Here is an 11,259-nt window from a genome sequence, read left to right as displayed (position 1 = left end):
GGTCACAGCCTCCCGCCCTTAGCCCAGCTGGCTCAGGAGGCCACCTTTTATGAGGCCCCTGCCTTCCACTCTCTGCCCAGGCTGCAACAAGGGCCATCATTGGGCTACAGAATACAGGTCAAAAGTCAATTATCTCGGTCAGCCCCTTCCTCCGTGGGTGCTGGGAAACTTCCAAAGGGGCCAGCCCCTGGGCCCAATGCCTCCAAGAGTGCACCCTGGGGCCTTGAGGTCCGCTCACCTCCTGCCTCCCCAGCCTCAACAAATTCTGCTGCCCCAGTTCCATTCTCCTCCCTCCAGAGAGCAACTTTAGGCAGTGCTGGATTGGACTTGTGTGCTGCCGCCCAAACAGTATTAAACTCTCTTGAAGGGGCTCAGGTCATCCCTACAGGGGTGACAGGGCCCTTACCTCCTAATGTTTGTGCACTTGTCCTTGGCCGTGCTTCTGCGGCCCTCCGAGGGGTCCAGGTCTACCCTGGCATAATAGATAGTGATTTCACAGGTGAAATTAAGATTCTGGCCACTGCTGTAAATGGCATGGTCACGATTCCTCAAGGTACGCGCCTGGCACAGCTAGTTCCTCTACCCTCCTCTGTCTGTGATAATCCCTCAATTACAAACACCCCTCGGGGGTCAGCTGGATTGGGCTCCTCGGATGCCTACTGGGTCCAGCCTGTTACTCAGGATCGCCCTACTCTCACCCTTACTATAGAGGGAAAGAAGTTTCAGGGTATCTTGGATATAGGGGCAGACACCACAGTCATTTCACAGTCTCACTGGCCATCTGCTTGGCCACTGGTTCCATCCCTCACCGATTTAAAAGGAATCGGTCAGTCTAATAATCCTTTAATTAGTTCAAGGACACTTTCCTGGAAGGACGAGGAAGGAAACCAGGGGACTGTCATTCCTTTTATGGTTCCGGGCCTGCCTGTTAATCTTTGGGGAAGGGACATACTTTCACAAATGCAAGTAATCTTATATAGCCCAAACTCTACAGTCACACAACAAATGCTACGGATGAATTATATCCCTGGCACAGGCTTGGGCAAGGCAGCTCAGGGGAGAGTCCAACCAATTCAGCCCGTTCCCAAGGAGGATAGACATGGGCTGGGATATTCGGGTTTTTAGTAGCGGCCACTGACCTTCCTGTACCCCATGCAGACAAAATTACCTGGATGACCCAGACCCCTGTCTGGGTGGATCAGTGGCCCCTTACTCAAGAAAAGCTACAGGCCGCCACTATGCTTGTACAGGAGCAGCTTATGGCTGGCCACATTGAGCCTTCCAACTCCCCTTGGAATACACCTATATTTGTTATCAAAAAGAAGTCAGGAAAATGGTGGCTTCTTCAAGACTTAAAGCAGTAAATAAAGTAATGAGGCCTATGGGGGCACTTCAGCCTGGATTGCCTTCGCCTGTGGCTATTCCTGCTAAATTTTACAAGATGGTCATTGATCTTAAAGATTGTTTCTTTACTATTCCCTTGCACCCCGAGGACAGAGCCTATTTTGCATTCAGCCTTCCCTGCCCCAATTTTCAGGGACCCATGCTTCGCTACCAATGGAAGGTATTACCCCAGGGCATGGTCAACAGTCCTACTCTCTGCCGGAAATTCGTGGCTCAGGCTGTGGACCCTGTCAGACTTAATTGGCCCCAGATATATATTTTACATTACATGGATGACCTTCTCCTTGCTGCACCTGACCCCATCTCCCTTGAGCGATTGGGACTACAGATTGCTCCAGATAAGGTCCAAACCAAGGACCCTTTCAATTACCTGGGGTTGGAACTCCATTGAAACCAGGTCCTCGTTCCTCGCATCCAGTTACGCACTGACCATCTCCATACCCTAAATGATTTCCAACAATTGCTCGGCCATATCCAATGGCTTAGGCCTTATCTTAAACTTCCTACGGATTCTCTCCTTCCCCTCTTCGAGATCCTCCGGGGTGACCCTGACCCCACATCACCCCGTGTGCTTTCCCCTGCAGCCAACGAGGCTTTGATTCAGATAGCCATTGCCATTAACCAACAGTCTTGTTTTCAGATTTCCTATGCCATACCTCTATATTTTATAGTTCTGCCCACACCACACACACCCACAGGAGTCTTTTGGCAACATGCTCATTAACCAAAACTTAAAGGCAAGATACTCCTCTGGGTCCACATGCCCGCTGCTCTTTCGAGAGTCATTTCCGTCTACCCTGAACAGGTGGCCTCACTCATCATGAAAGGACGACAGACCTCTCGCCAATATTTTGGTAAGGACCCTGATATCATACTCACACCCTATTCCAAGGATCAAACCCAGTTTTTGTTCCAAACCTTAGATAAGTGGGGGGTTGCCTTGGCAGGGTTTATGGGGACCTTGGATAATCACCTCCCAGATGACCCCTTGCTCCATTTTGCCCGGCTACATCCCTTCATCTTTCCAAAAATTACAAAAATCGGTCCCATTTCTCGTGCACTTACAGTCTTTACCGATGGTTCTGTTAATGGTGTTGCAGCCTTTGTGGCCCAAGGCCGCCCTACCTCCTTCCTAACGCCTTTCCGGTCAGCGCAGTTGGTTGAACTTTCAGCAATTTTAAAGGTTTTTCAGACCTATTCTGATCAACCTATTAATATCTACACAGATAGTGCCTATATTGCCTTTTCCATCCCCTTGTTAGAAACCTCTCCAGCCATAAGGCCTACCTCCAATGCCACCCCACTTTTCTCCCAGATTCAACAGCTTGTCCTGACTCACCAACACCCATTTTTTATAGGCCATATTAGAGCCCATAGTGATCTTCTTGGACCGTTAACCGATGGCAATGCACAGGCAGATGCCGCCACCAGGCTAACTTTCCCTGTCATGGTTGGCTCAGTCCTACAGGCCCAAACTGCCCATAAGATCCACCATTTAAATTCTCAGACCCTCCGTCTTCTTTTTAAGATCTCTAAACAACAGGCCCGAGAAACTGTCAAACAATGTCCCTCTTGTGTTGTTTCTCACCCTGCCCCACACTTGGGAGTCAACCCTGGAGGCCTCCTTCCCAACCAAATCTGGCAGACAGATGTTACTCATTGCCCCGAATTTGGCAGACAAAAATTTATCCATGTCTCTATAGATACCTTTAGTGGCTTTATCTTTGCCTCTCCTCATGCTGGGGAAGCCACAAAGGATGTTCTTTCTCACCTGATTCTTGCCTTTTCTGCCTTGGGAAAACCAGCTAAGATAAAGACAGACAATGGCCCTGCTTATACCAGCACAGGCTTCAAAAAATTTTGTGATAGTCTACAAATTATTCATACCACAGGGATACCTTACAATCCCCAGGGACAGGGTATAATAGAACGAGCCCACCAGACCCTAAAGACCTGGTTGGCTCACCTCAAGTCTTCTAACCTTCATTTTACCTCCCCCAGAGATCAATTGAGCCATGCTCTGTTTGTTCTCAACTTCCTCACCTTAGATGCTGCAGGACACTCTGCCGCTGACAGGCACTGGCACCCTTCTCCAGATGCCACCCGGCCACTAGCCATGTGGTGAGATCCCCTCACGGGGCGTTGGAAGGGCCCCGACCTGGTCCTTATTTGGGGATGAGGTTCGGCCTGCATTCTTGACCAGATACACTCTGCTCCCAGATGGTTACCAGAACGCCTGGTTAGAGCTGTAAATATACCTGATCTGCCCAGGAGAGATAGCCCCTCTCCTGAGGAAACTTCTTCTGTTTCAAATGCTGTCCCTCCCGCAAGTCCTCCAGGCTGTTGTCCTCACCCACAGCAACCCCCACCAGCCCTTTAGCTCTGTTATCACTCTGCTCAGAGTTCCTGTGGAGGACAGTGGGAACTTTACAGCAAACTGTGTTTGAGACCTTTCACACAGTATACAAGTCCCATAGTCAATCACGTTCTGGGCTGTGACACTGCTTGTCACAAATCCAGTCTGACAGCAGGGGTCATGTTTCCAAGGGCAGTGCTGAATTTTCATCCAAGATGTCAGAAAGACTTGTCGGACCTGCTGGCCTTGGTGTCACAGGCGGTCATAGCCATGTTGGGCCAGCTTGACACAGCCTGTGGCTGGTAGGTAGCACAGCAAACAGGGTAGCACCAGAGATGCCACTCAGGGCACTTAGGTCCCTTCCACCTAGACTAACCTATTATTCCTCAGATCAATTCCTAGATCTCTAGGAAGAGAAGCCACGCTGAGACGACTGCCTTGACGGGAGCCTGTTACTGCTATCCCCTTAGCAGTCCTTCTGGGGGTTGGAGCAATGGGAACAGGCACAAGAATTGCCTCTCTGGTCCTGTCCAACCAACATTACTCTGAGCTTTGACTGTCCATAGATGAGGATATTGCTCAATTTGAAGAGGGAATTTCTGCCCTCGAGTCATCCCTTTCCTCCCTAGCTGAGGTAGTTTTACAGAACAGGAGAGGCCTGGATCTCCTCTTTCTACAACAGGGTGGCCTTTGTACTGGGCTCAAAGAGGAATGTTGCTTCTTTACAGACCACACCGGGGTAGTCAGTATGGAAGGTTAAAAAGGACTAGAAAAAGAAAAAAAGAAAAGGAGAACAAGAGCTTGGGTGGTTCTAGAATTGGTTTTCCAACTTCCCTTAGCTAACAACCCTTCTTCCCTCCCTCCTAGGACCTGTTGTAGGCCTGCTCCTGATCCTTGCCTTTGGGCCATGGGCACTTTCCTGGCTCACTCGGTTCATCTGAAGCCAAATAACAGACCTGCCAGCCAGGCAGATCCAGGTTCATTATCACTGCTTTGACATGCAGGACTCCAGGGTTGAAATTTCCCCTGATGAGAGATGCCCCACACAGACCCCTTCACTCGGGGGAGGCTGCACCTGTGTGTGGGAAAAAGGCTCACTCAAGGCATGATTGGAGTGCAGCTGGGACTGCACAGGCTGGGGACCATGGTACCCCCAAATCCCGAGAGCCTGGATTATATGCCCTGTTGCATAGCGGTTGTGCAGTAGCAGCCTTGCGCTTACCCATTTCCGCTCCCTCAAAAAACTGCACGGTCCATTGATTCTTGCACTATGGGGACGCCTGTGGTGCTTGAGTCTGGAGAGACATTCCCTCTCGGACCCTTTTTTCACAATCTTTAGAGGGATAGGGCCTCTGTAATCCTCCATGCAAAGCCTCTTTCAGAGCCCTCCTTTTAGACCATTCGAACCTGGTTAATGTTGGCCCTTAGATTTATTACTAAGAAGGGGGAGATGTCAGGGACAAGGACAGAATCTCTAAGGACAGACAACTAGATCATCTTACAGTCAGGTTGCCTAGCAACAGGACATTGAGGCAGAGCCCTTGACCCTTTTACCCTGTAAACATCCTATACAAACATCCTGATAGCTTGCCCCACCTTATGCAGATGACAGCTTCTTGCTCCCCCCACCCTGCAGGAACTATATAAACCCTCTTGGAGAAAAATAAAGTTACACCTTGATCAGAATCTAGACTTGGTGTATTTCCTTGTATCTCCTGTCCCTATCATTCCGTCCTTAGGGTGGTCGAGAACCCGTTGAAGCCCTGCAGGCGGGGCAATCAACCAGCTCTTAGAATTCTGTATTTGTTTTTAAAAAGAAATCTGGTAAATGGAGAATAGTAACAGACCTAGGAGCAATTAACAAGGTAATTCAGCCAATGGGCTCTCTACAATCTGGAATTCCTTTGCCTACTCTGTTAGCTAAAGGATGGCCTCTTATAGTTATCAATTTAAAAAACTGTTTCTTCTCAATACCCCTACAAGAAAAAGACATTTTGCCTTCATGGTGCCCACTTATAATAATTCTCAGCCAGTTAAGAGATATCAATGGAGGATTCTCCCACAGGGAATGTTAAATAGCCCAACCCTGTGCCAATATTTTCTACAGTAGCCATTAGAAGTAATACATAAACAATTTCCTAAATATATAATTTATCATTACATGAATGATGTTTTACCAGCTGATTCAAATGCAGATACCTTAGAAAAGTAAAGAAAATTTTGCCTTGTTGGGTTACAAATTGCTCTTGAAAAGATACAAATAGGAGATTCTATTAACTATTTAGGATATAAAATAGGTCTACAAAAAAATTAGACCCCAAAAGGTGCAAATTAGGAAAGGTCAATTACAGACTCTTAATGACTTTCAAAGATTATTCAGAGACATTTCCCATCTACGGACTATTGATGGGGTAAAAAATTATGAACTGAATAATCTGTTGAAAACCTTAGAAGATGACAAGGACTTAAATAGCTCAAGAGAATTATCAGCTGAAGCTGAGAAAGAATTGGCCTTGGTAGAAAAGAAAGTACAGGAAGGACATGTGGATCCAAAGCTGGATTGCATTTTGGTTATTTTACCCTCTAAGCATTCACCTACAGGAATTTTAATGCAGATGGAAAATATTATATTGGAATGGATATTTCTACAAAATAAACAGAGTAAAAAATTAAAAACTTATGTGTAAAAGATCTTTGACTTGACTTTAAAAGGAAAATTGAGACTTTGTTAATTAGCAGGAATAGACCCAGCAGAAATTGTTGTACCTTTAACTAAGGATGACATTGACAAATTATGGGCAGAAAATGAACCTTGACAAAGAGCTTGTAGTATTTTTTTGGGAGAGATTAACTACAAATATCCCAAAAGTGATAGAATTCAACTTATAAAGAGAGCTGATTGGATTCTGTCTTGCATTGTATGGGAAACACCCATATCTGGAGCACCTACATTTTATACAGACGGAAACTAACAAGGAAAGGCAGGTTACAAATCGGAAAATTTAAGTAAAGTGGTTCAAAGTCCTTACAATCAATTAAAAAATCAGAATTATATGCTATTCTGCCGGGCGGTGGTGGTGCTCGCCTTTAATCCCAGCACTCAGGAGGCAGAGGCAGACGGATCTTTGTTAGTTCAAGGCCAGCCTGGGCTGCCAAGTGAGTTCCAGGAAAGGCGCAAAGCTACACAGAGAAACTGTCTCGAAAAACAAAAAAACAAACAAACAAACAAAAGAATTATATGCTATTCTGTTGGTATTAATGGATTTTTCGGAACCTCTCAACATAGTTACTGACTCTCAGTATGCTAAAAGAGTGGTCTTACATATTGAGACTGCAGAATTTATCCCTGATGAGTCAGAATTAATTTTGTTATTTATTCAGTTACAAGATATAATCAGGAATAGGAAGTATCCCTTATATATAACTCACATCCAATCCCATACTGGTCTGCCAGGCCCTCTAGCACAAGGTAATGATAAGATTGATAAACTATTGATAGGAAATGTGCTGGAGGCCTCAGAATTTCATTAAAAAAATCATGTCAATAGAAAAGGTTTAAAAAAGGATTTTTCCATAACCTGGAAACAAGCCAAGAAAATTATAAGGAAATGTCCTACTTGTTCTTTTTACAATCAGACTCCACTAACAGCAGAATGTAACTCAAAGAGTACTAAGAGGAATGAAATCTGGCAGATGGATGTGTTTCACTTTGCAGAATTTGGATGCTGCGGGCCACAGGAATATATCATAAGAACTCAGCTGGTTATGGCAAAGTCATTACTGCAAGGGATCAAGGATTTCCTTCAGAGGAAGCTAAATTCCAAGGAGCTTTTGGTGTTACTTGGCTTGTTATATATCAGGTGTCTTCTGTTATGAAAATCATGTGTGCCTTCATAGTTTTCCCAATTGATTTTTCCCTAAGAAGGGCTAACAGTGTGCACTGGTCACTCTCTGGACATACACATTCAAGGTATTTGGAGAACAGCCTCAGGAAAGGCTTCATCTGGAATCAGATATTTCCCTTAGCCACTTTCAAGGACTAACAGTAATAACAGTCCACATGCAAGTCTCCTGATTTAAGGTAAATTCCACAAGGAGACACCACCTAAGTCAGGTGGACATTAAGTAATAGCTTTACACAGTTTAGCTCGAACCCTCCTTTCTTACAGCCTTACTAACTTTATAGACCTTTAACTCCTTACCTAACCACTTCTAGGAATATTTAGATAACCTTCTGCACTAACAGCTATGCTCAGCCCGAACCCCAGTTCAAGCCTCCCTGTAATTATCATCATTGGCAGCATCTGGCCAGGTCCATCCCCAGATGGAGGAAAGTACCTTATCAGAGATACCTCTGTACTCTCTAAGAACAGACTTAAGCATCCAGGCTACCCGTTTGAGAAGGCCTGGCAGACGTGCCAATTAAGCTTAACTTCCTCCTTTTCCAAATCTTACCTCTAGTTCCAGATCTCCCTTTAACTATCACCAAAGGCATATAGCTGTACACAGGTTGCCTAGCGACTGAGCACACTTTCCCCCACCCTGCAGAAAAATGGCAGATAGCTTGGACAGATAGGAGCCACAGGAAAAATGAAGACAGTTTTATTTTCTCCCATTGACCTAGCAACTTATAGATTCTTAACATTTTCTACCAGTCACGTTTAAGATCCCTCTTCTTAGATATTACCCAAATTTAGCCTTTAGTTAATTCATTAGTCACTTCCCCTTTGAGTTGCAAATGATAATTAACAATTACTGCCCCTCTATGTGATTCTTATCACCCCTCTGTTTTTTGTTTTTTTGTTTTGTTTTGTTTTTTGTTTTCTCTGGAGCTGAGGACTGAACCCAGGGCCTTGCGCTTGCTAGGAAAGCACTCTACCACTGAGCTAAATCCCCAACCCCCACCCCTCCTTTTGAACCTGGAAGCCTGACAATCACTGCCTGAGGAAACTCTTACCTGCCTTTAGGACCACACAGAAGTTCAAGCCTCATGACCTTGCTTGACCAGGGGGTTGCTATTACTTGGGTTTATAATTGGACTCAGGAGAGACTGAGGGGGAATGGCAAGATGGAGAATGGAGAGGGACAAGGAGGATTTTGACCAGAGAGTACGTGTGGACGAGATGGAAGATGAGGAAGAGTCAGATGGGGAAGTCCTAACTGGGTAAGAATAAGGTGAAAAGGACCTAGATGAGGCAGAATTAAGATGAGAGAATTAAGATAAAACTTAGAGGGAGCAGTAGATAGATATAGAGAGAAATCAGGCAAGAAAGGAGCTAGACATGAAAACAGAACTGAAGCTGTGTATATAAGATGTTATGCCAGAGAAATTAAAGCAAGTGGACTAAAGAGCTCAGTGTGTTGAGATTCTATTTCTCAAAAATAGTCCTCGCCATTAGTAGTTCTCTCTCCTGAGCCCCTGGGTTGTATAATTTTAAGGCTGCTCTCTCTAATATTATACAAGATTTGGAAAATTGAAATATGTACACTACATCATTGATACTTACTCAGGATTTCAATGGGCAACTGCTCTGAGTTCTGAAAAAGCTGATTCTGTAATCACACATTTGATAGAAGTTATGGTCATCATAGGTATACCTGCACAAATTAAAACTGACAATGCTCCAGCATATGTCTCTGGTAAAATGAAATTTTTTTTTTTTGCTTATTACAATATAAAGCATATTACAGGTATGCCACATAATCCTACAGGCCAAGCAGTTTCCTTGATGAGGGATAAAAACTACACTTATCTGTGGGTATAAGGACAGATGTTTATGGGTTGTTGTTAGGGATTATGCTGGTTTAAGTAAATTAGTGGTTGTAGATTCTCCTACAGTAATCACTGGCACTAAGTCGTTAGCCAGGTTTCCAGTCCCAGGCAGGTTTCCTCTTGTCAAGCAGATCTTCAGTCCAGTTAGGCTGTTGGTTACCGCCAAGGTGTGCATGCTGCTGTTGCGCCTTAGGGTCGTCATGGCATGCGGGTTGTCGACGTGGTTCTGCCATAGCTGGGTAGGACTTTGGAAGCTTGCATGGTACCTTCTGGTGTGGTGTTCTGAAAGTCACTGGCAAAGCCAATGGTTCAGGGGCTTCCCTTAGTTTTGTTACAGGTCTCACATTTGTGTGCCTTGCACAGTGAGTCGATTTTGGTGCCTGGTGTAAAATAAGGGTTTAATTTCATTCTCTGGGATGTGGAATCCAGACTTCTTGCGACAATCCCTGGTTGGAAGCTATTTTTTCTTAGTGTGCCCACTAGGTGCTCTTGTCAGCAATTATTCTGACTTTCCATTTTGTTCTACTTGTCTGGTTTTTGTTAGCGTCATACTTTTTTTCCTTTAAACATTTTTATTTATGTGTTTGGGTGTTTGGCCTGTATACATGCCTGTGCACCAGTGTGCATGCCTGTGCGTGAGCTGGTCAGAAGAGGGCACTAAATTTCCCAGAACTACAGTTACAGATGGTTTCAAGTTACCATGTTGGTGCTAGAAATCAATCCTGGGTCCTGTGGGAGAGCAGCCAGTGTTCTTGACCACTGAGCAAACTCTCCAGCCCACCACCCTGTTGACCATTGTAGCTTTGTAACAATTTTTTCTTAAGACATGGGGTATTGATTTTCGACAAAGAAGCCAAAACTATACAATGGAAAAAAGAAAGTATCTTCAACAAATGGTGCTGGCATAACTGGATATCAATATGTAAAAGTTTACAAATAGATCCATATGTGTCACCATGCAAAAACTCAAGTCCAAATGGATCAAAGACCTCAACATAAATCCAGTTACACTGCACTTGATAGAAGAGAAAGTAGGAAGTACCCTTGAACGCATTGGCACAGGAGATCACTTCCTAAATATAACACCAGCAGCACAGACACTGTGCACAACAGTTAATAAATGGGACCTCTTGAAACTGAGAAGCTTTTGTAGGGCAAAAGACACGGTCAATAAGACAAAAAGACAGCCTACAGAATGGGAAAAGACCTTCACCAACCCCACGACTGACAGAGGACTGATCTCCAAAGTATATAAAGAACTCAAGAAACTAGACATCAAAATACTGAACACTCCAGTTAAAAAATGGGCTAAAGAGCTAAACAGAGAATTCTCAAAAGAAGAATCTCAAATGGCTGAAAGACATTGAAAGAAATGCTCAACATCCTTAATCATCAGAGAAATGCAAATCAAAACAACTCTGAGATATCACTTTACACCCGTCAGAATGGCTAAGATCAAAAATACTAATGACAGTCAGTGTTGGAGAGGATGTGGAGCAAAGGGAACACTCCTCCACTGTTGGTGGGAATGCAAACTTGTACAGCCACTGTGGAAATCAGTATGGTGGTTTCTTAGAAAACTGGGAATCGATCTACCTCAAGACCCAGCCATACCACTCTTGGGCATATACCCAAGGAATGCTCAATCATACCACAAAGATACATGCTCAACTATGTTCATAGCAGCACTATTTGTAATAGCCAGAACCTGGAAACAACCTAGATG

The sequence above is a fragment of the Peromyscus eremicus genome, chromosome 5 (assembly GCF_949786415.1).
Source record: "Peromyscus eremicus chromosome 5, PerEre_H2_v1, whole genome shotgun sequence".
Lineage (NCBI taxonomy): Eukaryota > Metazoa > Chordata > Mammalia > Rodentia > Cricetidae > Peromyscus > Peromyscus eremicus.
This window is presented reverse-complemented; position numbering follows the sequence as displayed.